Source organism: Erithacus rubecula (genome assembly GCF_903797595.1).
Source record: "Erithacus rubecula genome assembly, chromosome: 2".
Taxonomy (NCBI): domain Eukaryota; kingdom Metazoa; phylum Chordata; class Aves; order Passeriformes; family Muscicapidae; genus Erithacus; species Erithacus rubecula.
Window position 1 is genome coordinate 5,386,132 of NC_136685.1, and position 26,914 is coordinate 5,413,045.

The window sequence follows — 26,914 nt, forward strand, 5'->3', positions numbered from 1 at the left end:
TCATCAGCAGTGATCAACACGCTGCAAATTTGATGCCAGTGCTTTGCATCCACGTTGCACTGTGACTCATCCCCAGGAAGATCAGAGGCATGTCTGTGTGTGATTTGGAAGTCAATATCCCTTCAAAGAACAGAACATTAAAAATTCCTTGAAATTAGGACTTCACACTAGGCAACCTTTACATGATCCATCCTAAGGGTTAACCCCTCACGAATACAATTGTGTTCAACAAAAGAAACAAACAGAAGAGAAGATCCTTTACACCTGCTGACTCGGTGATCTGTTTATTCTTTGCGAGTTCTGTATTTTTTTAAATGATAGAAATAAAAAATCTACATGTTTGGTATTTCTAAAGTGATCTTTATCCCAGATTGGCACCATAATTTTTGCTCTACTGTTTCATTCTTGTGATCCATAAATTACTATTAATTGTTGTAGGGCTAGAATTGGCATTTATGGATATGTCAAATTAATAAGGAGAATTAAATATTGAACTACTGGTATGAACCTAGGAGCAGCTCATGGCTCAGTGTGAGAGACTGCTCTGCTTACCTCCACTTTACACAGAGATAAATTCCTAATTATTCTAACATCAGGCGTTAGGAGGAAATTCCTCACTGTGACAGGGCAGTGACATTAGATGCTAAGACAGATAAGCCAACATCTCTTATGAGAGCATTCTTTTCCAAGTTCTATTAAATAATTTTCCCACTTTTCAACTTGCATTTATAGCAAACTAAGATCCACAGCCAGGATTAAAACATATACCAGCACTAAATCTTTTACAAACCCAAACTATACAGACCAACAGAAATGGATAGAGCAGCAGAAAAGCAGAAAATTAATCAATATTGTTTGTCATGACTATCAATTGCTTTGTGCACTGGTCACTTAATCACTGTCAAGATTTTTCATAAACCACAGGAAACCACTTTTTAGAAAGAACTGGAAGCTAACATTTTTGTGAGTGTTTATAGGACCTTTTATTTGTATATTTTAATATAATATGCATATGGTAACAGAGAAAAAAAAGCCATAAGGACCTGATTGAAGCTATAAGCACACAGCAATGGAAAAATCATGGCATCAGAATAGTGAGAAGCCAGTAAGTGCTATCAAAGAGCTGGAAGGAAACACAGAAAGCAAAGATGAGTCATGGGTCTGAGTCTTATGAAAGTTTTAACAGTGATGGACCAACAGGATGAAAACAAAACAAGCATTTGGAAAAGGAGAAGATCAAGAATCAGATGATGATGGTCTCTAAGGTCCATAAAGGCATCCAGAGCCAGGATGATGCTTGGCCTAAGGGTGGTTTCACAGCAGTGATGGGAAAAACATCTTACATTATAGAGCTACACTGGATAGCTCTGGAATTATTTTTTCCTTTTCTTTGAAAACGGTCACTCAATTTCAATAGCCTTAAACTTCTTATGAAAACTGGCACCTGATGTGCAAACTGACCTGTTCCACTTCATGATTATTCCTGCACTTCCACTGATCATCTCCTTTCAAAAGGCAATCACTGCAATTTTTCCACTCCATCCGAATAAGGAAACCTTACTGAGATCACAATTACTTTCATTTCCTACTTCTTCTTGTCTATTCCAAAGTATAATCTAGTTTTTCCTCTCAAAAACCACTCTGGCTCACTAGGGTATTTTAGTGAGCTCTTTACAAAGATAACCTAGTTGGTTTTGCCTCCTGAAAACAAAGATTACCTAACAGAAGAACTCTACAAAGCTTTTGAGTACTCCAACTAATATTTTTCAATATATGTCATATTCTATTTGTTACTGCTCACTTTTTATTTGAAATTCCTTTATTAATTTTTTTTTCAGGGCCCTCCACAATTCTTTATAGTCTCACCTAATGTTAATGAAAAATTTATTATTGAACACTTTCAAATTGGTTAATATTGACTTATTTCTCCAGTTCAGGAGACTTGCTTTTTATTCCAATATAAAGAAAAAGCATTTCAATTTCTTTCAAAAAATATTTTAACTATGTCTGTAGAGGGTCTTGCTAAATTCAATTCACCAAACTCCCAAGAAAAAATGAAGCCATGTTTCATGCATATTTAAAAATAAAATACTTAATAAATAGAAATTGATATAGATAGACCTGCAGTTCAGCATCACACTGACATTCATTCAGTAGGTTCTCCAGATCACAAACTAGTACTAGTATGTAACTCTACTGCCATCCCTTGCCAATTTTATATGGGGTTTAAGACCACGACCATAAATTCTGAGAACTGAAAGTGGAGAGTTTTGAATAGTTATTCAGAAGCTTCTTAATTTGTTTCAGTGTTTATCCATATTAACAGTTTTGCATGGAATTTAAGGGGCACTACTCACTATGTGTGAATATCTCAGGGCTGAATTTAGGAGCAGTTGAGGCTCATTTGTAAAATTAGGCTGAGCATGGAAATACCAAGTTTTCACAGTTACATGCACAGGCATCAGACAGGTTCTAGAACTCAGAGCAATATTCCAGGTTATTGTTCCTTCACAGGCACCACAGTAACATCATAGCATCACTAGACTGATGATTAACACTTGGTGATCAGGTCTTATATTTTTATCAGCATTTACATTTTCATTTCCTCAGCTTGAGGGAAAACAAAAGCCATGTTTTTCTAACCAGGAATCCTGCATTATGGATCTGTACAGTTCCTGGGACAACAAATCCTTTACTCCTGTGTGTGGAGTTGCTTTCCTTCTACAGTTCCAGCTGTGTCTCAGCTTAACACATATGAGCAACACCACACATTTATGATTTTCAAGCTCAACTCTCAAGTCATTAAAACAACTGCTGCAAAATCTTGACCCTCCTTTTGCAGGCAAACTACCACTGATTTAGCCTTAGGGAAACTTCACTGGCTCTGGACCTCACAGCAACATCATCCACGTGGTAACCAAAACCAGCAGCTAAATTCAGATCCTGATTTTTTGCTCTCTGGATGAAGCTTGTGCTTGTTATCACTGCACTAGACAGGTTATTTCTGCAGCAGCTCTGCTTGCAGGTGCAAACCTTATTAAGTCAATGTACAAATCCAGAAAAATAAAAAGGAGGCTTCCATCAATGACCCTTTGAGGGCTGAATAGAATGCTGGGAATGGATTCACATTATGGCTGATTGAAGTGCTTTTAATGATGTGCATCTCTATTGATCCCATTCAGCTTACTACACAAATAAACAGCATGTAAACCATGTTCCTACCTGTCAGTAGGAATGTACTTTTATAAATATAATCTCACTTTTTAATGGAATTATAAATGATAAGTACTTTAAAAATCACATAAAAAAATAGAAATACAAGAGACAGACCTGGAAAAAAAATCCAGAAAAAGAAGACAGCTCTTCCAATTTCTTTGTCAGCAGCAGAAGATAAGAAAGGCCAACCACAAACATTCTTCAGAAGCACAGTCAGCTCCTTCAAAGAGGTGTTTCACAAGGACATAAAGAAAATAGAACACTGAAGACTGGGCAGAGTTCAGCTCACCCATAGAAAATTTTCTTTTTGTTCATGACAGTGAGCATTGGCTTGTACTAAGGTCAATTAGCCCCCAAAAGAATGGAAGCACCTGACAAATCCAACCAGAGGAACACACCAGCAAACAGGATGGTTATCAAACTGCATGGAAATACATATTTTAAATAGAACATTTAACTATCCTTTGCAGTAAATAAGGAACACTGAACTATCCAACACTTACAAACTCACTGATTTTCCTACGATGAGTTTGACCCCCCAGCTAAAGTTTCTACAAATCCCAAACTGACACTAATTGTGGCAAAAAAAGGACTCAAATTCACCCCTCTTTGTAATAAATAATCATTCCTATGAAGACTTTTAAAGACACAGAACCTTGACCAGACAAGAAAAGCTTAATTAAACTTAGAATAATCCTAATCATTAAGTTCCTCATATATGCAGAGACTTTTGATCTCAGAAAATGCCTTGGCTGGCTTTACTTTTAGGAAAGGTAACTTTTTTGTATTTTAAATGATATTTTGCTTTTCTGTAAGCAGTAACTTTCTGTTAGTCATGCTTCTAGGTCTCAGAGGGTATCCCAGAAAATAAAACAAATCATTAGCATTATGAAGGATTTCTCCCTCTTTAATACAGATAATACCAACAACTCAAAGGCTGCACATGATGGGAGAACACTTCAGTGACTGCACAAACAACTGTGTCAGTCAGGCAGCATCACTCTGCTGTCTCATTTAGCTACACACAAGCTGCAACTGTGAGTCAGAGCTGCTCAATTATTTTACTGTGGCTGTACCATTCATAGTCCTTCGCTTCCAAGTAAATTCAGGGAGGTGTGAGGGGGTGGAAATCTGTGCGTGTGTCTTCTGTCAACTCAGAATGGTTACAAATCCTTTCCTGTGCCAGATCCACGCAGGAAAACAACTGTTATGGTCCCAAATTGCAAACCCCTCTCTCTGGTAAAATGAACTGCTGCAGTTCAGGAGTCAGGACATCCTTAATTCACTTGGTGAACCCATGACCACCTACAGAATACATAACACACACATGAATCCCTGGCAACAGAAGATTATAACCCTGCAGTGTAAACTGAAATTATTTGCAGCCTAGCTACACAGGATCATTGATAAATTGCATACATTTCAAATTAAGAGAACTAAACATAGATCCCCACATGCTGGTATACACATTGCCAGTATAAGCAACAGATTTGTGAATTAATTTCACAGCTCCAGCATGGATAGCTAATGCAATGGGAGATGCCTAAGGGTACCCAAGACACACATACAGGTTTGACAGACATGATCCAGGACCTCTGGAAGATTCCTCTCCTCTGAACCACCAGCCACAGGCCCCAAGAGGTTCTTTAAGATATTTAAATTAGCACTTAATCTTTGGTGAACTGCTCATCCCACTCCCTGTTCAATGCACTCCACAGACTATTAGAGTGGGATTTTGCTGATCAGTCACTCCCTGTATAGTTCAGGATGGGCTGAATTTCCCTCCAGCCTCTGACTGCTAATGAGATTTCCAGCAACTACAACAGAAACATAAGCATCTAGTACATATGTACAAACTGATGCTGCAATTTAAGTGCTAATCTTGAACTGAATCCTACACATAAAGTTACCACTGTGCCTCAATTTCTCCAACATCAAGATAAGAATGGTGACACCTGCTCTGTCAATGCACCCAATATTACTGAGCACGTGTAAAACTGAGTTCTATGCTGTCTGTAATTTTATAAAAGTGATAACGACCAAAGACTACAAAATAGGTGAAGTCCTTACATATGTTTATTCTTACAGGACTTGATACTGAATTAAAACCTGGTCCTGTAAGAATTCTGTACAAGACTTACAGGCACAGAGGATGCCAGGCCAGTGCTCTGACAGCTGCAGTAAACTGAAATCCCAAGCATCTCCCTTAATTCCCAGTGGGAAGATGGAGGTGCTCAGGGGCTGTCAGAGGAATAAGGCACTGAAGAAATGGATTCAATTCTTCATAAGAACCACCTTTGTGATGACCTTGGATGAAGAGCATGCAGGAACACACATTCAGAATGGCTCAGAGCTTTGTGTTTTATTCAGATGTTAAGTGTAAGCTGGGCAGGACAAGGACTCTCCATTACTATTTGTTATTTAATGGATGATGCCAGTTGGAATAGGTCTGTAATGCTCCTGCCTAAAACTGTGATTTGCAGTTATCCACGAGCTCTGTTAACAGCTTCAAAATGTATTTTTAAATCATTTCCATTTACCCTTACTCGTCTCAGACTAGCAAGGGTATTTAACATGCCTGTATGTTTTCCCTGTCATTTCAGATGCTTCATCACAGCAAAATGCCCTTGAAAGAAGAGCCTGGAATACCAATGCTCACTGCTCTGAGAGACCAACCTTATCTCTCAACTGCAGCTCTGCACAGGACATGCAGGTGAGAGATTTAATGGCTGTGCTGAGAGAAAACAGCCTTTACTGCCAAGCCAGCAAAAGCAGCCCAGTTCAAAGAGAACAAAAAAAGAAAAAAAAAGAGAGAGAGAGAAAAAAGCCCACTGTCAAACAGCATGCAGTCAGACAGCAAATAATGAAGCAATGAATAATAGATTTCTTAAATAATTGCTATTTTATCCTGATATTATAGGGTGGGATTTATTTTGCTGCAACACTTTAAAACAAATAGTATTTCTGTTAATCCCCAGATTAAACTGCAGACAAAAAAAAGGTGTTAATACTTAAAATTTGCCATATACAAATATCACTTCTTGCCTTCATTACAGATAATACTACTGTATATTTTGATAAATCCTTTGCTACTATTTTCTATTTATGTTTGAAAAACAGATGGAGATTAGATACAATGAGACCTAAAAGTCAGGTATAAAGATTCCAATGACTCTAAAGTGAAATAAGAATACTAAGGAAGTATTTTTTCCCCAAGAGCATGAATATGATGACCAGGGGAAAAAAAAAAATTAAAGCAAGAAAGAAATCTGAGGAATTCTAAGATATTAGTGCACTTGTAATCTATTTATTAAATGAATTTATCCTAGTTTCTCCTTACAAGACTGATTTCATGATTTCACAAACAGAAGAAAGAAACCACAATGGGCCATTTAAGAGCCTGTATTTTACCTGAAGACAGATCAGATTTAATTTCCCCCTTTTCCTCTCCCTAAAATCTACATTTATTTTCCTAACTAGAACTCAGAAAACAGTCTTCCATTGACCCAGCCCAGGAGAGGACCAGAATCAGTTCCATTCCTATGTTTTGAGCTCTCAGTTTATCCAGTCTCTCCATATTTCTTATGGAATGTGATACAGCTCTAATGAGACATCAAGAAAAATAAAATTATTAGAAAATTGAGGCAGAATTAGTTCCTGTAAAGCCATTTCATATGAGGTATTAGTGTGCTTTCAGAAAATAAGTATTTAAAACAATTCCAAAGCCTTTAGTTGTTCTTATGTTGGTCCACTCTCTAATAAAAGAGCTTGACATTGCATTGTCAATATTAAATTGACAGTAATTAAATAGCAGATACATTAAAGTACAAGTGAGTGACAGAAAATTGATCTGATTTCAAAGCAACTGATCTATATTTAAACAGTCAGCTTCCTTCTGAAACATGGAGCTTCAATCAACAAGCCCAAATGCATGATACTCCCCAAACCAAAGCATCTTCCAGTAGTAGAACACTTCCATACAAAAATGTCAACTCATTCTACTTTTGATAGGAAAGTAGAAAAGGAAAAAAGGCAGAAGAGGGAGAACCCAAATATTGGGTCCAACTAACCTACAGCAACTTCAGCTGCTACTTTAGAAGAGGGTTAATTTGTAGGTTGTTTTGGGTTTTTGTTTTTTCATTTTACTTTAAGTAATTCAGTTTTAATCAGAAGCCCCTGTCAAAACTGGAAAAACCAGAAATAACTGTTTCTATGAAGTTCTGTGAAGTTTCTTGTTTTCTGGGAAACAAGACTTTTGCATCCTCTACTTTTTCATTCTTTTGCAGCTTCTTACAATCTTCTGGTTGCTTCACATCTATGCAAACCCAGCTTATGAACTTGTTTAGCTTTGGAAATATGCTGGTTAATTTTTTGTAAATTTTATATTAAGTGGCTACATACATTTACAACCTAGAACTGATTCATAAATCACACCACACTTACTCCAGGTAACTAAGTCTGCCAGGAATACCCTAAGCTTGGTTTTGAGACCCAGCAGCATGCAACTCTCCACATCTGTGCTGGTATGGTTGGCCATGTTTAAGATCTTTTAGTTGCCTCCACTCTCAGCCACACTTTAACAATCAAAGATACTTTCTAAAGCCTAATGGACCTGTTTCATTTTTATTTTTCTCCCAAAAACTGTATTAAAACATTCCAGTTGCAAAGGTCAGAAACCATATAATCACTGGGTCTCAGAAACTCTAAAGTAAAACTTTTAAGAAGTTGTAGTTTGAGTCCCACAGCAACTCCCTTTGACTCGTGCATATCCAGACACAGAGATGCAGACCTGATAATCTGATGTGAGTTTTCTCTGTAGCCCATTCCATCTATCACTTTGTCCAAGATAAATTTAAATATCCAAATGAGGGGAGTCTTTAAGAAAACTAGTAGTTAAAATTATCTGTTAGTACACAATGACTTTACCAGTTACTCAATTCTGCATTCCTAATCACAACCACTTGTGTTCCAGTTAATTCCACTGAGTTTTGCTCACTGCCTTATCACAGTTGCCATCACCTCACCACCAAGCAATGCATATTTGGTTATGTTTGTATTTCTTCACAAGTAGGCTCATTAAATTATCTGAGAATATTTATTGGTGATTTAACTTTAATTTGCTAATTGTTTTTGTAATCTGTTAACAAAATTTCATGGTAATATTCTATTCTGGTTACATGAATCAATTCATGGAAGTTTTGGATACAACTCCAATTAAAAGCTTATCACGTAGCTATAGAGCACTTAATTTTTTCTTTAGTCACTTAAATTAGAACAGTGCAAATAAGCTATGAATGGAGAGTGCTGGCACTGAGGCACTCAAAAATTTCAGATATTAAGAGTGAATCCAATAACCTCATTTTTACTACAGTGCACAGTATCTCAATTAAGGGGGAAAAAGTGTCTGACTAAAATCTCCAGTCCTGCCCACCTAGTACCCTTTGATGTGAGGTGTTCCATACTAATGTTTACAATAAAATATGAATTTGTTTCAACACTTTTTTTCCTCATTGTTGAAAAGACAAAAATAATTTAGGTATTAATTTGAAATTTATTAAGAATTTTTATAGTCATTACCACGCATTTAAGTCATAAATTAAGATTTTACTGTCAGAACTTCATACTCATCCTTCAGCTTGAGATGGACAAGCAAAATCTTATTTTGCTTCACTTGAGATGCCACCAACTATGCTACAATTTCCTCAGGCCACAGAGATAAATTTAGGCTCAGATGTTATAACACATAGCAAGAGGCACCTTGGCTGTACCACCTGCTCTCTCAAAGGATCACTTGGAACTGCTTTGTTTCATTCCATGGCCCTGGTTTCATCAACTTAAATAAGAAAAAACTCATGCTCCAAGACACATGTAATGCAGGAAGGTCACAACTCTTTAAATTAGCACTTGAAAGAGTGCTAAAGAGAGTTCTAACATTGGATGATACTCAGTGATAGCAAAGATAAGCCCTGCAGCTGATACAGTAATTTAGACTAGGAATGAAACTCAGTGTATCTCAAGCATGTTTGTGTTTCTGTGACACATGGAGGCAACTGAAGACAGTCACAGACCAAGAAACATTCCTAGAAGATAAGTGAATTACAATCTGAGCAAAGAACTGTGCCTTATCTTTTGGACAGAGCAACTGAAAGAATTACTAGTTCCTGTTCTGTCAATGTCCTTGTAAATCTTAAAATGTCTGGTTGCCATTTATGAAGTATTTCAAAAACACCAACAATACAGTCAAATTTCTGAAGTGACCCAACCATATATATAGGCCATATACAGTGATCAGATTTTAAAAAGAACCAATTTCCCAATAAAACAATTCCTGCATCAAGTTGCAGATTGTCTCAGGGCAGCCTGCTATATATTAGACTGTACTAAGAGAAGCCCACTGAAGCCTTCAAGGCATCACATTCCCCGTGATGGAAGGAATATATAAAATTTACACATTAAAAGGCCCTTGCTAAGCACCAGAAGACTCCCATCAGTCTGCCAAGGCTATGAGCCAAGGGAGCACAGCCCCTGGGAGCCCACCCTGGTGCCAAAACAAACCCTGAAACCACATTCACTGATTCACACACACATATTCTGGCACCCCTAAAGACAGTCCCAACTTGCTGCCTTGTTTCTGTAAAGGTACAAAGAAAAGGTGGCTGATTGACAGACAGGTTTCTATATTAACAACCACTTACACATAGTGTTAGCTACAAAGCTGGAAAATAAATGTTCAAAAGCTGCTAAATGTCACAGGATCATAGGAGGGACCTTTAAAGGTCACCTAGTCCAATCCCCCTGCAATGAGCAATCTGTTGAATCTGACCTTGGCTATTTCCAGGGATAGGGCACTTTGAAAGTTCATAGATTACAAAAGCTTTTCTGGAAGACAGAGTAGCTACCAAGTACAAAATCATACCACATCGTCAAGGCACTGCTAGGATTTTTTAAACATCAATTAAAATCTAGAAAAGAATTATTTAAATTTTAATGGCCCACATCTTTCACTTTTCCTCTAATGCCTTTGAGCCATTCCCCAGTTACAACTGCTGTATTTCAATTTGCTAATTAAATTTTTCCATTTATCAAGATAAACACAAAATAATTATTTTTGTTGGATTATTTACTACTGTACAAATTTTTAAAGTAAAGCCTTTATGCAAGCTTAATGCTCTAAACCAATAGCAGTTCCTCTGCCCCTAAAATGTAGACAAAATTGCAGGTTAAGAACTATCTTAGCAGCACTTCTAGAGGAAAAGGTGATGAAAGGAGTATTTTTTCAAAGCAAACATTTAAAAGGCAGAAAAAGAACTCAGCAGTATGTTTTCTATTGTTTAGAAGTCATTATTCTCAAACAGTGATTGCATAAGTCACAGGACAGCTGCATGCTGCAACCAATCTTTTTTTTTTCTTTTTAATATACAGTAATTTTCTGTCCACAATTCTTTATATGTAGTAATGATGGAGAATTCAGTTGTACAGAATTTGCTTTGTCTGGAATTGAAGTATTACTTCCTTTGGTGAATGGGAAGCCAGAGTCACTGGTATTTACAACATGAATTTGTTAAGTAACAGAACACTGCAGAACTTACATAAATAAAAGTGACCTGAAGTCCATGCAGTTTTAAATTCAAAGGAAAGAACAAACAGATCCCAGACAGAGATTTCAGTCTTCAAAATGGCAGATAACAAAGAAGCAAACCCAAGCTTCTTTCTTTCTACTATCTCAGACTTCCATTTATCAATGTACAGAATCTGCTGCAATCTGGAAAGCCACTCAAAGTGGCTGAACTAGAAAAAGAGACTCCTGTGTTCTCTGTACATCCTGTTTTTGCAGAATAAAGTTTTCTAACCATTTAACCTTGTCTCTTAAATTACTTTTGAGATCTCTTTATTTGAGTGCTTTCTTGGTTTAGTGCATTGTTTACAAATTCTAATTAAAAACATCTGAAACTTTCACCTCAAATCAAAAAGCAAGGGGTTAGGAACACCTTAAATTTCATCAGTCTGGGGTTTTGTCATCAACTCATAACAAACATAATACATGGACAAACACAAATACAGCTTTCTTAAAAACAGGCAGAAATGTGATAGGAAAGTACAAGCCTGCACAAATTCAACAGATATTTGGAAGGTGTTTTGAAAGAGATCATTGCAATCCATATACCTGAATGCTAAAATAAAACAGCAAAAGTTTAAAGGTGGACTCCTTTTGAAGGGAATCTTATTTCAGATAAATGAATGGGGGGTCACATATAATAAATAATTTCAAGCAGAAAATTGCTAATGCAGAGAAGGCAGGATTAGTGCAGAACAAAGTGCAGAAGAGGAGAATGCTCCCTTCCTTGCCAGCAGGGGAAGTACCAATCTGTGGGCAGGCTGTGAATGTCTCCTATTGAATTGTATTATTAGCAGCAATTTTATCTGTCATATTCCTGACAACCCACACAACTCATGCAGCAGGCCAGCACTCACACATCCACCAATGGCTCAGAGTCTTCACAGCATGGAAGATCAAAACTGGGACCAAAAGCTGATCAGAACCAACAACCTGGGTAAGGTAACATAATTAGCATTTGGAAAAAACTGCATTTCCAGGTTTCAGCAGCAGAATACTTCCAGGTAAAGAAAGACAAGTGGTTATGTCACTTCACAACACCTCAGCACGATTTAAAGAGAGAAAAGATGATGGTGGCATAGGAAGTGAATAGTTCCTGTCATTGAAGAACAAGCTCCAAGATGTCTGTGAATGTTAACAGGATGAGATGATTGGCACTGCTGTGGGAAAGAAAAAGACAGCAGTGATTTGAAGGATTTTTAAGTGTGGGAGGGAATAAATGCAGAGCAAAGAAGGCGATAAATTGGAAACGGAAATGTAAAACATCAGCATGAATACGTAAGAGTGATCGCATTGGAGAGAGGAAAAAAGAATCCCAAGAATATTCCTATCTCACACCATTTTACATCTTCCAATACATCAGGATCACAGGCTCAGTGATTCACAGGGAAGATGCTTAACAGTGATGCTGAATAATGAAACAGTCAGGGAGAAAGTGTGGGAGTCGTGATACCCAAGTGCATGGTCAGCTCAGCTCAGAAGCTACGCTGGTCAATACATTCCTACAGCCACAGAACCAGGCAAAGAACAGCTCCTGAAGTTTGCTGAGCACAGATAAATTTAGATTGATTGTCTGGACCTGCCACCTGGTTGCAGGGCAGAGGTATTTGTGACACACTCAGCATTAAAGAACAAAAAAGGCATCAGAAAAGGAACAAGCGTTTGGTTAAGTCATTGAAGTTTTTACACTGCCAGCAAAGCACATGTAAGTGAACATTAAACCAGGCCAGCTGGATTTAAGCAGCCAGGTAAAAATTGGGAAGCTGAATCAACTCCAGCTTTTGTGCTGATGACTCAAGTCAGGAGGGGAAAAAAATAAAAAAAGAATGATCCAAGACAACTTAAGATTCCTACCAAAAGAGCCAATAAAGCACAAAGAGCAGTGGGGTTATGTCTATCAGTAAACTGGGAATGCAGCCTCAAATCCAGATCTAACACGAGCTTGTTGTAACCTAAACTAAGAACATACTAGAAGCTATTTTACTTTAACAAAATTTTATATTAATTTGGGTAAAACCATCAACAAGTGCCAGTCAAAAAAGTGTCCAAATTTGTGTAATAAAGTCTGTGATAAAATGATTCTAAGGAGTGCTAAATCAGTATGAGCAATTGTTGATTTTAAGTTAAATGGTCTGCAATGCAAGGGCAAACAGAAACCAGGAGCAGTCTGATAGCAGCACATCAACACTCCTGAATGTACCAAGAACATTCTGCCTTACACAGAGCTTTTATAGGAATGTGTTGCATGAAGTTGTGACTGTTTTGTGAGGGAAGGAAGATGAGTAAGAATTAGGGAATAGCTGCAGCTGAAGGGCAAGTCTGGAGATCATTGAGTCCAATGCCCTGCTCTGTGCAGGGTCAAACCAGAGCAGGCTGCTCAGGGTCATGCCCAGTCAGGATTCAAGTGTTGCCAAAGACTGTGTCCACAGTCTGTCTAGGCAAACTGTGCTAATATTTGACCATAAAAAGAAGGTTTTATTGGAAACTTTTTAATGTTTGAATTAATTTTTTTTTTCAGTTTGTGTCCAATGTATTTCTTTTCACTGAACACCACTGAGAAGAGTCCAAATTCAGCTTCTTCACTCTTCTACAGGAGATGCTTACACACAGCACAGGCCCTAGCAGCAACCCCAGGGGTGTATCACCAATGTCTGGCCTCCAGCTGGACTTTGTGCTGCTGATCTCAACCCTTTTATCTCAGCAGCTGAGCCACTTTTCATTTCTCCTCACTGTCTACTCATTTAGTACCTATTTCAGTAGTTTGTGCATGGGGATGGTACAGGGGACAATGCTAAGAGACCAAAAGTCAGGATGAAGAGTATCTGCAGCTCTGCCCTCATCCATTGAGGTCATCATTTCACCACAGACCATCATCAGGCTCATCAGCCATGACCTTCCATATATTTAATATTTCACATTATAATTTAAAGAATGAACCAAACCCTACATTTAACACTTTTCCCCTCTCCCATTAATTACCTTTATGCTCTCTCTGCTCTTTATTCTCTCTCTCCACATCTGAAATTCAGCTAAGCACACCTTAGCACAACACATTTGCAGATGGCTGTTCAGCAGCTTCACAACACAGATGTGTAAAGATCAGAATACAATCCATGGTAATGTGGTAGTCACTCGTTACCAAAAATGCATTTTTCATTTAAAATGTTTGAGGGAGTTTACATGACTTAGGCTCATGCTCTATATGGCCTTAGGAATAAGTTTTAAGTTTCCACAAGGAGGTAAGAACAATCTCAACCACCACACATTTTGCACACACAACAGTACTTTATAGTTGCAACTATATTTGCATTTAGTTCAGATTGTGCTTTTTAAGCAAACTTCTTGACAACCTCACCTATCACACTTTGTTTCACACCAGTGCTCAGGCTGAGTGTGCAAATTGGATTTCTTGGAACAAAATTGAAGTGGAAGAGCATTCCAGGCATGCTTAGTCCAGAGAACACAAACTAGGATGTAAAAGTAGTCTGAAATAGCACATCCACACACAAATACAACAGACCCACTCTGGCAAGATCTCAGTTCAGAGTCAGCTCCCTTTAAAACAGGTTATCAGAAAGGAAGAACTTCAGCACAGGGTATTTGGCCTCTATGTGGAAAAAAATTTAATTTAATCAATGCAAGAAAGATAAGGTTGGTGTCAGAATGCTGATCTAATTTCTACTTCTTCCCAGTCATGCTGGAAGGAACACTAAGTATGAGAATTTCTGATTTGTATTAATAAGAAGGAATATGTCCAAATAAAAAGTAGGATTTTAAGAGGCCTGCAACCACCCACACTCCATCTATGGCAGGTAATACACAAGGAAACTCTACATTTGCCAATCAGACAAGAAAAAGGCTGACACCAGACTCAGTGAATCAGTTTTCTTCAGCAGATGTCAGTCTTCACATGGAAGGATTAAATGCTTTACAAAACCCTAAGAGAAACACAGCACAAAGAAATGACTGACATTGCTGAATGACCTTCAAAAGTCAAAGAACAAAAAAACAGACACATACCTAAACCCACATTACTTTCCAGGATACTCCAATAACCTGCCATGTAAACATGTATTATAGGCCAGCAGAATAATCTACCTTGGAAGAGAACTCTGGAGGTCATCTGGTACAACCTCTGCTCAAGGCTGAGAGCTTCAAGGTCAAATCAGATTGCCCAGAGCCCTGTTCAGTCAACTTCCAAGAAAATCTTGCAAGGATTGAGGTTCCTCATCCTCCTTTAGCAGCTTGATTCAGTGCTTTACCCACTGTGAAAACTCTTCTTTCCTTGTGAGTTTTGAGGTGGGAAATTCTGACTGGGTTAATTTGCTGCCTTATCTTCTTTCTTGGTGCATGTGCAAGAAAAGTTTGGTTGGCTCTTCTCTACACTCACTTGGTGGCAGAGGACAATTAGGTCCCTCCAGTGCCTTATTCTTCTCCTTTAGGCTGAATAAGCCCAGCCCCATACACAGGCTCCCCTCATTATATGCTCCACTTCAGAGCCCCTCTCCAGCTTGTCTACATCTTTTTTTTGTGTGTGTACAGAAGCCCAAAACAGGACATGCCATCCCAGATGTTGTTTCACCAGTAAATAAAATAAATCACCTCCTTCAGCTGCTGGCTCTGCTCCTGCTGACATAGCACACGATGCAGTTACCTGTGACTGAACACTGGAATCTGAGCATGTTAGAACACAGAAGCCTCACAGTGAGAAAACAGAAATGAAACACAGCTGGAAGCAGATTTACCCCTCTCTGCTGCATCCTCAGAGATAGAAGGGTTACTCTGTGGGGGGCTTTCCATCCAGCAATAAAGTAGCTTCCTGCACTGCAGGAAACTCAACGAGTTCTCTGATTCCCTGGCGAGTCCCTTTCCAGTGTCTCTGCAGCTTGTGCTTCTGTCTTCCCAAAACTCTGTTGCACTGCAGGTTTCTTCCTCTTCACCTTTCTCCTCCCCTGCTATTTCCTGCTCTGGAAGTCTGCTTCTCCCAGGGCTCAGCTGTTCCCAAGGAAGAAACAATATCTCTTTGGCTGTTCATCAGTTTAGGTTTTAGGGTCCAGTAGCTCATAGAAGGCAAACTGAGCTGTGTAAATCACTCATTAAATCAAACATTAAAAAAAATATATATATAAACAAAACCAAACCACAGACACAAGAAATAATACACTAATACTAAGCATTCAAATATTATGCAAATATCACCTGTTTCTTAAGCACCTTAAAGAGCTTTGACTAAGCCTGACTTATCTAAATCCTGACCCAACAATCTCGTTTGGGAGTTGAGGAAATATGGACTGCATGAGCAGACTGTTAAAATGAGTTGAGAACTTGCTGAACTGACAGGCTGGAAAACTAATTATCAAGTGCTCAACATCCACTTGACAAAAAATAACAGGTGAATAGCACAAGGGTCAGTGTTAGGGCACAGACTGCTCAGTATCTTCCTAAGCCTCTGGGCAACAAAGCAAATTGCAAGTGGGCTGAAAGTGCAAATGACAGTAAAATAGCAAATAAAGGGCAAAGACTTCTGTAAAAAAAAAAGAAATTCACTTAAAGGGTAATACAGATGCCATCTGCCCAGAGAGGCTGTGCAGTTACATGGAGGTTGTAAAGAGCTGATGAAAGAGTCAGAGTTGACCTCAACTAGTGTTGGCAACAGTCCCAAACCTGGAGGCAGAGGCTGGACCAGAGAGACTCCAGAGGTCCCTTCCAATCCTTGTCTCTGTGATCCCATGAAGATACAATGCAGGAATTGAATTGCTCAGGACAGCAACAGCAATTTGGGGAACAAACCACACTCCTGGTGAGGACAAAGCATACTCAGCCTGACACATGGATGCACCAAATAAAACACTTCCCATTCTGCTCAGGCAAATGGACACATGTTAGCATTCTCAGACTCAAAAAGCAGAAAAGCAGTGTGTTGGTTTCAGACCTCATCATTACAGGTTTTTAATTATAATGTGCATGAGGAAAAGCAGGTAGGTCTGCTTACTTGTAGACTCAAAAAATCTGAAGCAGAGAGAGAAGTTAAATTCAAAGTTAAATAATACAATACACTTTGCATTGCCAAGAGCTTAGAGAAGTCTCTCTCTTTTGTATGACAAATCTGTCGACTCCTCCTTGACTGCCACTTAAATATCAGTATAAGCACATTTTAAATACCTCACTGCATTTACCCAAACTTTCAATTACAATATAACTCATCACAATGGCTTCAGAGCATACAAAGTCATCCTTTACCCAGTTGGCCTACAGGCTCTTCCACCATTGCCAAGAGAAATAATGTGTATACAGGGTTGAATTGCAGTTAGAGAAAACTGTTTTGCAAATAAAACAGTAACTCTTGCTAATAGTAACTCAGTGATGAGTTGTCTCTCTACCTAAAAAATTTCTTGGGCCCAGTCTGAGTTGCCTAAACTGCTCCAGTAACTTGTTTGTTTGAAATCTGGCAAGCAGACTTCCTACTGCTGTTCTTAAAATTACTTGGCTGTTCTACTAGTCCAAGAAAATCACAGTGAGCTTACATATCAGAATTATTTTTCTGAAGATTGCACACACACTACATGCATATGCACATAAAACACAGAAAAACAAACAGCAAAAAAATTCAACTGGTAGGAAGGCTTATTATCTGCTCTTACATACTCAAAATACAGAATAAAGTAATCACACTCAGTTCATGCAAACATATTATGCTAATTTTTTTCCACACACAGCAAAACCAGTTTTAGTTATTACCTTAGAACAGGAAGTTAATAATTAAATGTTCTGGCTTAGGATTCATTAAAAAGTCCAAGTTACATAAATGACATGAGATTACTTAAGGTATTAGAGGGACATGAGTCATATCTGCCTAAAAAAACTGTTCCTAACATCTCTAGTTGTTCATTATTCATTTTGGTTGTGTTTATTCCTCTAGGGTCTAGGACATTGCATTATCAGGCACTGCACTAACAAGCATCACAGCTCTAACACTTAAGATAATCCATAACCACATCAAAGAGATCAGTCCTTCTATTCACAAGACTTGAAAATTATACCTTTTTTTTCCTTATGTTTTATGCATTTAAAACTACTGATATATTCAAATATTTCAGGAAGCATTCTCTTCAGTCCATTCATTAACTATCTTTTCACATTAGACATTAGGCACCAATTAGCTCTGCTAAGTATTTCTGTGCATATCTGGAGGACATTCCACCTCCTCCAGAAAGATAAGAATACCAAAGACTTCTCTCCACCCCTTAGCAGTCAAGTGGAGAAGGCACAAGCTATATATTCTTAAATTAGAAGATTCAAAGTTAAAAGTAGAGCTTTTTATCAAGTTATTTTTACCAAAAACAGCCTCCTTAGCAAGGCTGTGCTATGAAAAGCACAAGTACTCAATCTTCTCATTTTGCTCAAAAAAACACTGTAAATGTATTTAAATAATTCACTACTACATATTTTAGCAGATCCCATTCATCTAAACCAGGATGAAACTTTATCCATCTTATGCATTACCTTGCTTTCAAATAATTCTATATACTTCAGTAGGGCTTTGCCAAATAAGACAATAAATATGCACAAACATGGATCAGATTTTAATCATCCTAATGCAACAGTACTTCTCCTCCTTTACTTTACCAAAATGAAAAAAAAAAAAAAAAAAAAAAAAAAATGAGGGGCTTAAGTGCCTTAAATCATTCCTGGGATACATTTGCTCTGTACAGGTGTCTGACAGAAGGCTGTATTCAAATGGTCTCTTCTCCCAGGTAAGAAGCAATAGGATGAGTGAAAATGGCCTCAGGTTGCTCCAGAAAAGGTTTGGATTGGATATCAGGAAACATTTCTTCAGTGAGAGGGTTGCCAGGCATTGGAAGAGGCTGCCCAGGGAATTGGTAGAATCACTCCCCCTGGAAGTGCTTAAAAGGAAGCTGGATGTGGCATTTGGGGATGTGGACTAGTGGTGCCTATGGCAATGCTGGGTTAATGCTTGGGCTCCATGATCACAGAGATCTTTTCCAACCTTAATGGCTCTGTGATTCCATTTATCCCAACAACATCCAGCTACAGTAGGTGGAATTGGAATGGAGTCCTGGTCAGGAGAGAAAGATAAATCTGTATACAAATTGGATCCCAAGTTCTAAACAGATCAATAATCATTTGGTTATGCTTCCTCTGCACAGCATGGAGAGCAAAGCTGCTCCATGACTGAGGATTAGCTGCAATCTCACATCACAGTGATGGAGCCCCTGCCAGAACAAGATTTGATTTACAGCAGCCCATGATGATGGCATTACATATGTCACATTTATTAGGACTGAATTCCTTCTCAGTAGATACCAACATTCACTTGAGTGACTCAAAGCAATAAATCTATTTTAGGTTTTAAAGAAAACTATGACAAGCAAGAGAAAAGAGAAGTTGCCTTTAAAACCAATTTAATAAGTGGGCTCTAAACTACTCTAGGGTCTAGTTACCTGTTCTCCTCCAGTTTGCCCCTTCTCTCAGCTTTGTTACTAAATCACAGGTATAATCACCTGTTTATACCACTTTACCTGGTGGTGCTGCTGGTATGGCCATAAAGGGCAACAGAACATTTGTTACCAGGTTTCCAAGCAAGCACAACACAGAAATTATTTCAGCCTGACTTTACCTAGATATATATACAGGATATCATAGATGGAATAAACACATGGAATGAAGAAAGACTTCAAAAATATTGAAGATAAAATTCTAGAAGCTGAGTGACAATACACTATGGAAATTAAGATTCACCATAAGCAAAACACTGATAGTGAAACTATTTTGCAGGGCTGAAATGAAACTGAAATACATTTAGGATGAACACTGTTGTTCTAACTCCACAAAAATAGCAAGGATTAAAAAGTGCATTTTGTATTTAATATTCCAGTGGTGGTGTATTTAAAACCACATTCTTTAACATATATTATTTTTTCCAACAGCAAGTGCTGTGGGTGCAGGGAGGAGTCAGCAGATGGCACCCACGAACCAGAGCACACACACCCTGATGGCCTTTAGCTCATACACAGTGGGCTGGGTTATTCACAAAAACCTGGAATTTCCTTCTGTACCACCCAAGATTTTCCCTTACACCATGTAAGTGGTTTAAGTGTGTATAAATCAAGTTTACCTTCACTACCAAAGTGATCTGCTGCACAATCATCAGGTGCAAGGAGACATCAGAAAGAAGGGTAACAGTGCTTTTCAATTTCATAATTTTCATCTCAAACTCCAAAATATCAGTGTTTTTACCCCAGTTTATCAGTTTCTGTGCAAGAAGGCCAGTTGCAAATACTCCCTTTCACCTTGTCAAACACTTGCCTAAGATACAACCTCAAAAAATAGAAGTGAAAAACAAAATCAGCATACAGGTGGCAACAGGTCAAAAACCAGAAGGCATTAGAAAGAACCTAAAATTCTCTTAAAAATCAGTATCACAATACTGATACAACTCATGGGGTTTTTTAGGTTTGGGGTTAACAGCAGTCCTTATGCTACAAGAATGTGGATAAAGGATACCTGAAGGTCCCTCAATAACAAAATAAGGCAGGGAGGGCATTCACTGCTAATGTAGAAGAAAAAGCAAGACATATAAGGAATATTTCAAGGAGATTGGACTACCCAAAAACTCTGTACTGCATATTTGCAGTACATAACCACCTAAAATTCTAAAAATGTCACTTTCTTCACATGACTTTCATCTTATAAAGAATTTTATGAAAATCCAGTGCCTGTTACTGTTCACATGCTAACTCCATTATCCTTTCTGCCCTTCAGTTATACCACTACAAAGTAGTTGGTTTTTACACAAAACTAATTCTCATATCAAGTGCAGATCTGTGCAACATTTTTTTTTTCTTCCTCCTCCTGTTAGAGAAAGAACAGGCTGGAAAAATACAGGGTTGTGCTGGGAATGAAAGACATGGAAAAATCTCATCTTCACTCAAGCTACTGATAAGGTGTACATCCATCTCTTTCTGTTTCAAGACTGACAAATATCAGATAAGGATTTAATTCTTAGACCTGAAGTAAACACATGGAATACAGACACATAGCTTGGACCAGCTATTTTAAGCAGTTGCTTTTGTTGCCACCACACAGCATCAATCACATCATACATTTTGGATTAGCAGAAAGACTGTGATGCAGCAGGCATCTGAATAGATAATCAGAACTGTGCTTCAGTATGTGACAGTTCCACCAAAAAAATTCTGAAAATCTAAATACATGCACAGGACAAACTGCATCTGCTATATGTAGGTCACAAACCAGCAAGGAGTCAGAAAAACTTCCATTTAGAACTTTAAGAGTGATGGATTAAGATAATAAATAATTTAATTGGGAAATACTTTTTAAAAGGTATAAGTTTTTTTTATTTAAATAATTTGAAACTGGAATATAAAAACAGGAAGACATTATATTCCTAAGAAACACTCCTATACCATTTGTGCTGTGTGTTTCTCCCTCTTAACTGTGAGGCAAAGAGGAGCAATCACAGGAGCAGCTGCATCACAGAGCACACAGCAGGTAGAATTGACACCAGGTAAAGAAACACCTGAAAGGAAGATTTGCAGTTAAAGATGAAAAGATAAAGGGATTTCCAGAAGGATACAGGAAGGAAGGACAACATAACAGCATTCTCTGATCTATTTCCACAGCTCCTGTTGGCAGCAGAAGACTTTGATGGAATTTGGAAGTGTCTGTGACCAAATCCCTCAAGTCAGACAGTTTGAAGCAGCCCTGCACATTTATTCAGGGGAACAGAATCATCAGTATGTAAGAACTGAATGGGTCCAGAAGTTGCTTATTTAAGCATCTAATATTTTATATCCCAAATTGGGTCTCTGCTTGTTAAGGAAACATTCCTGGGAGAATCCACACAGAAGCTTTGCAATGACAAAAAAGTGAAAGCAAGCAGTGCCAACTTGTTGATGTACATTAGGAGTGTTTGATACCATGTAGGAGGCAGCCTCTGGGCTGTGCAGTGCTCTCAGTCTGTACATGGCCCTGTCCCAGGAACTCAAAGAAAATCAAGTAAAAATAACTCCAGCCCCCACACTGGCAGAAGGCTGATTCAGATGGCCCTGTGGTTCAATGCAACACAACCTCAGCCATGTCAAATACCCACTCCCTTCTCTTCAAGACTGCTGGTATTTCAGCCTGAGTGAACTGACTTTGCTTTCAACCAGGGACACCATAAAATCCAGCTGTCTACAAAAAAAAAAAAAAAAAAAAAAAACCAACAAAAAAACCCCAAACAAACAAACAAACAAACAAAAAACCCACAGCCAAAAGCTTTCAAGAAGAAATAGAAAAAATAACCAGCATCCATAAGAGTCATGAAGAACATAGGGGACATCTCCCCCCCATTCAGGGCTGGAATTTCCTCAGCATCTTTTGAAGTACCCAGCTTGTCCCTCCCTTGTAAGGAAGTCACACACTAGAAACACAGGAATGAAACCATTAGATTTCTCACTAGCACTGGTTCCAGTAATATGAAATGGAAAATTTCAATATTCTGCATGCTGCAGTCTTACAATGCCTTTATGCTTTTTTAACTCACTACAATGCCAGGTAAAGCCAACACACACAGACTTGAGTCCACTCTGTTGCAGTGCAAGAGTTGCTTACTTTCATTACCCTCTTGCTAGAGATACTGAATTTTTTTTCCCATTTTACTATCTTCTTAACTTCCAGCTCATTAGTCCCTATCACATGGAAGGCTTCTCTTATCCCTCTGAGACAAACACATTACATTTACTATATCTGTAATGCCTCTGTTTCTGGATTAAGTTTCAAAGCCCAGTACAAAAGTTATGTAACTTAAGTAGGGTAGAGTGTCCAGAAAATGCAATCGAATTAGGAGAAAATAACCTAAAAGTAATCACATTAAACCAAGACAATTTTTAAAAGGATATTCATACACACTACACAGGAAACTGAGAACTCAAACAAAACCCTCACTGGTGGAATGGTGTCAGCAGATCTTGCTGTGCCAGGATTGGACCTAAGAACAAAACATGGAGAAATCTTTGCACTACTGCAGCAAATGCTAAAATTTCTGGAAAAGAATCAGTAATTCATCTAGTACAGCAGGTAACATATTTTCAAATGAACAGAAATAATTGATAATTCATATCACCTTGATTTAATTATGATCTCTCACCTTTGTGCTCAAATCTGTTGCAGATTCTGTCTTAATCAATGTCACAATCTTAAAGCTGCCATCTCTCCCTTCTCCACCCTGTATTTTCTCACACCACCTCCCCATACTCCTTATTTTCTAAGACAGTACTGCTCTCCAAGTAGTACTTTTACCCACTTCTATTAACCATTAATTTACTAATTGCATTTAACTCTCACACAGTGTTAACATACATTTTGTTTGAAATATTTGAGAAATTCCCTTAAATAAGTGGTAATTAGAATGTAAATTTACTGTTTTGAATGTGATTAAACTGTAAGGTTGCTTCTGTAAATGCAGTGTCTTAATGCACTGCTAATGAAGGCTGACCTTCATTTAGCAGCCTTTTCCTTGGGCCAGAAAACTGATATCAGAACTTGTGGTTGGATTAGGACCTCTGATGCTATTAAAATAAAGAACAGCTGCTGCCCTAACCACATTAGAATGGCTTTACTGCACTTTTTGATTACTATCAGCTAGAAAAACAGGATTTTAGTGGACTTCAGAGTGAGAGTTTGCTGGAGGGACAAGGGCAAAACTGTGTTTGATTATTAGCAGATATTTGCTGATAAGAACTACTTAGTGGAACAAACCAAAGACTTCTCTATAAATTACATAAAGGCAGCTTTTCCCTTTGGGAGCTGTAGCTCTTGTGTCAGCAGATACCAGAAGGGTTGACTTCTTCCTTTAAGATGCAATGTGTCAGCATCAGTTTCAATGAGACCCAAGGAAGTTCCTGCAGTTCATGGCTGTGGTTTATTCCAAGTGTGACCTGCTATCTTATCATCTTGGTTTTTATAGCTTTATGAAAACATGCCATGCTTTAGATTGCCAGACAAGAAAAAAAGGGAAAAAAACCCAAACAGGAGTAATAATGGTCAAGAATATCAAATATCACCAATTATAATAAATATTATAATTCCAGTTATATATCAATATATATATCCAGCTATATATCTATCTATATATATATATAACAATATATCCAGCTATCATCCTGGAGAAGAAAGGCTCAATATTCTGTGTACATGCAGTCAAACTCCAGTATTTTCAAGAAGGATAATCAGAAGGAAAACTCTACCAATACCAGAACTCTGTCAGCACAAGTCCCTGGCTGAACCCCTGTTCCAGCTAACCCTGGTGGAGCTCAGAGGAAGCCACACCAGCCTCAGTGCTCCCAGCCAGATCCAACTTCCTCAAAGATCAAAAGGCATTTGAGTCCAGGAATTTAGTTCAGCCTATTACAGGAGACAGACAACTGCCAAGTGGAATCTTAACCTAAATTTGTACAGTGTTTAGGGATATCTAAATCAGACCTACCCACAGTTTATCCTACAGTGGCCATTGTGCTGGAGAAAGGAGTAATTAAGAGGATGATTTTTAAGTGGCCTACACACAAGACCTTGCAATTCCCTGTGGCTCCCAGAGCCTTTACTCATGCCATCACATGGATTTACTAACACCTTTGTTAAAATGTCTCATTATTCAAAAGTCTGTATTTTAATAGAACTGCTAAGAAAATTACATTCCTGTAAAAAAATAAAAATTGAAATTCCCTGAATGGTCCTTTCCCAGGAAAAGATTTCCCACCCACCCTGGTTTGAGATAACACGTTCCCTCTAGACTGTGGAGTAGAACACAGCCACAGAAAGCCAACACTAGAAGAATTTTTCCATAGTTACTCTTAAGGAAAAAAGTATGCTTCCAAATTTAAAAAGCAGACAAGTAACTGCTGTCTTGTGTGTTCTGGAAAGAACATTAATCAGGTTATTTTTGTAATTTACAAACAACTAGTATAGTTAAATGCTTTGAAGCACTACTTCAGATTTCAGCTGCAAGGAATACAAGCCTACCTTTAACACAGTTGGTCCTTTGCCAGGCACGTTCTCCCATTGAAACAGGGGCATTTGTGCTACCAAGAACACTGTGCATGGATGGGAAAATAACCTCAAGTACTGTAACAATTATTAGACAGCATCCACATAACAGAAAATGGCCTTTCAGACCCAGAAATACTTGCTAATATTTGGTTGGTTGAATTTTTTTTGTTTAAAAAGAAAACAACACCAGCATCACCACAAAAACACCAAACCACATTTTCAGAGCACGACTGAACATTGATGCAATTGAGGAATATTCAGAGCTGAGTAATTCCTGCATGCCAACAGCATCATCTCCAGAACAACCCAAGAGAAGATGGAAGGAATGCCTAGAGTGACAACTCCTTACAGCTCCTTTGGAAATTCTGCAGATCACCTCAGAGGAAATTACCATCAGACCCTATACACATACATAAATGCAAGTTGCCTTGTTAAGAGCTACAAGAGCAGCCTTAAATCATCTCCTTATAAATATGCATTGACATTCTGAATATGCAAAACGCACCAATCAAAATTAACTCATTTTCTGCCTCTGAACCAGAATGAATACTCAACAGATCCCAAATGTCAATGAAGGTGAATTTCCCCACTGCCCCTCCTCCAGTAAAACCTCAGCTCCTTATTGTTACTGTGGCTTGAGACCTAAGGATTTCCATGCACTGAGATGCTTTGTGGATCTTACTGCCAATCATGTTTAGAGAATTCACATGCTACAGCACATCCAACTTCATGAAGTTACTGCTTTTCTTATGGGAGCTCCTCAACAGAACTCACACCTGACCTGTGAGCAAAGCACAGGAACAGCAGCTACAGGGAGGAGCTGTGACACCACATCCCATTCCATGTGCCAACACAGGGCTGGATAACAAGGTGCAGCAACTTCACCATGGGGTAAAAGGGAAGTTTATGAATGACAAATACAGAATCAAAGAATAGTTTGGGTTGGAAGGGATCTAAAAAGAGGATCTAGTTCTATTCCTGCCATGAGTAGGGACATCTTCCACTAGATCAGGCTGTTCCAAATTCCAACCAAACTGGCCTTGAACAGAGATGGGGCATTCACAGCTTCTCTGGGCAACCTGTGCCAGGACCTCACCACCCTCACAGTAAAGAATTTCTTCTTAATAACTCATGTCAACCTACCCTCCCTTTGGTTTTAGGTCATTTTAAGACCAAGTATCAACAGCTCTTTCCAGTTGTAGAGAGAACTTGTATCATGAGGCTGAAAAAATCAGGCTTACCACTCCAGCAGTCAGATGGAATATCAGATGCAGAACATGGAAGATCATAGGTGTTTTCAGACAAAACTCCATACTGCTCAGAGATGGCTCACAAGAAAAGTATTATTTGAAATTAGTTACAGACAAAAATGCAATGAAAAAATAACTTTAGATTGCAGATTTCTTAAAGCAAGAACAGCCTCCTAAAGCTTTATTTTAGTGCTTCCATGATCACACAAAAAAAGCAGTGCTTGGCTGTCTGCAAACCAGCACCCAAGGGAAAAGTGCAAAATAGGATTCCCAGGGGGCAGCTGTGAAGGACTCTGCTCCTGCAGCCTCTCTTTGCAAGCTCTCTGTATTTTTATTAGATGCATAGAGTATAGTAAAGAAATACTTCAATTTCCACCAAATGCCAGGGAGTAACACTGATCCCATTTATAAAGCAGAAAAAAAAGAAAAGTAGGTAGATTCCACAGCATGAGGCACAGTCTGCTTCAAGTGGCAGCTTCTGATAATGTTATCATTTCAACCACCACCAACCTTAAAAGGTAGAAAAACTGAAAGTAAAACAAAGCAACAGCAAGTGTACCAGGAAGGCAGAGTGAAGCCTGCATTCCTTTCCAGCCTTGGAGCCTGACTTCATCTTTGCTAGGGTGACCTTCCACTGGGTCTAGGCTTAAACACTAATATTAGACTAAAAAGAAGTGTGCCACCCTCTAAATATAATGATGACTCAACACCTAGAGGCTTCAGTGATGTAATATGAACAAAGAGATTCTGACTTCACAATCTA

General features: G+C 38.3%; 1 protein-coding gene across 2 annotated transcripts in view; it reads right to left on the minus strand.

Moving 5' to 3' along the window:
- Positions 1-26,914, minus strand: part of RCAN2 (regulator of calcineurin 2) — an 84,717-nt gene that overhangs the window by 44,361 nt on the left and 13,442 nt on the right. The window lies entirely within an intron of this gene.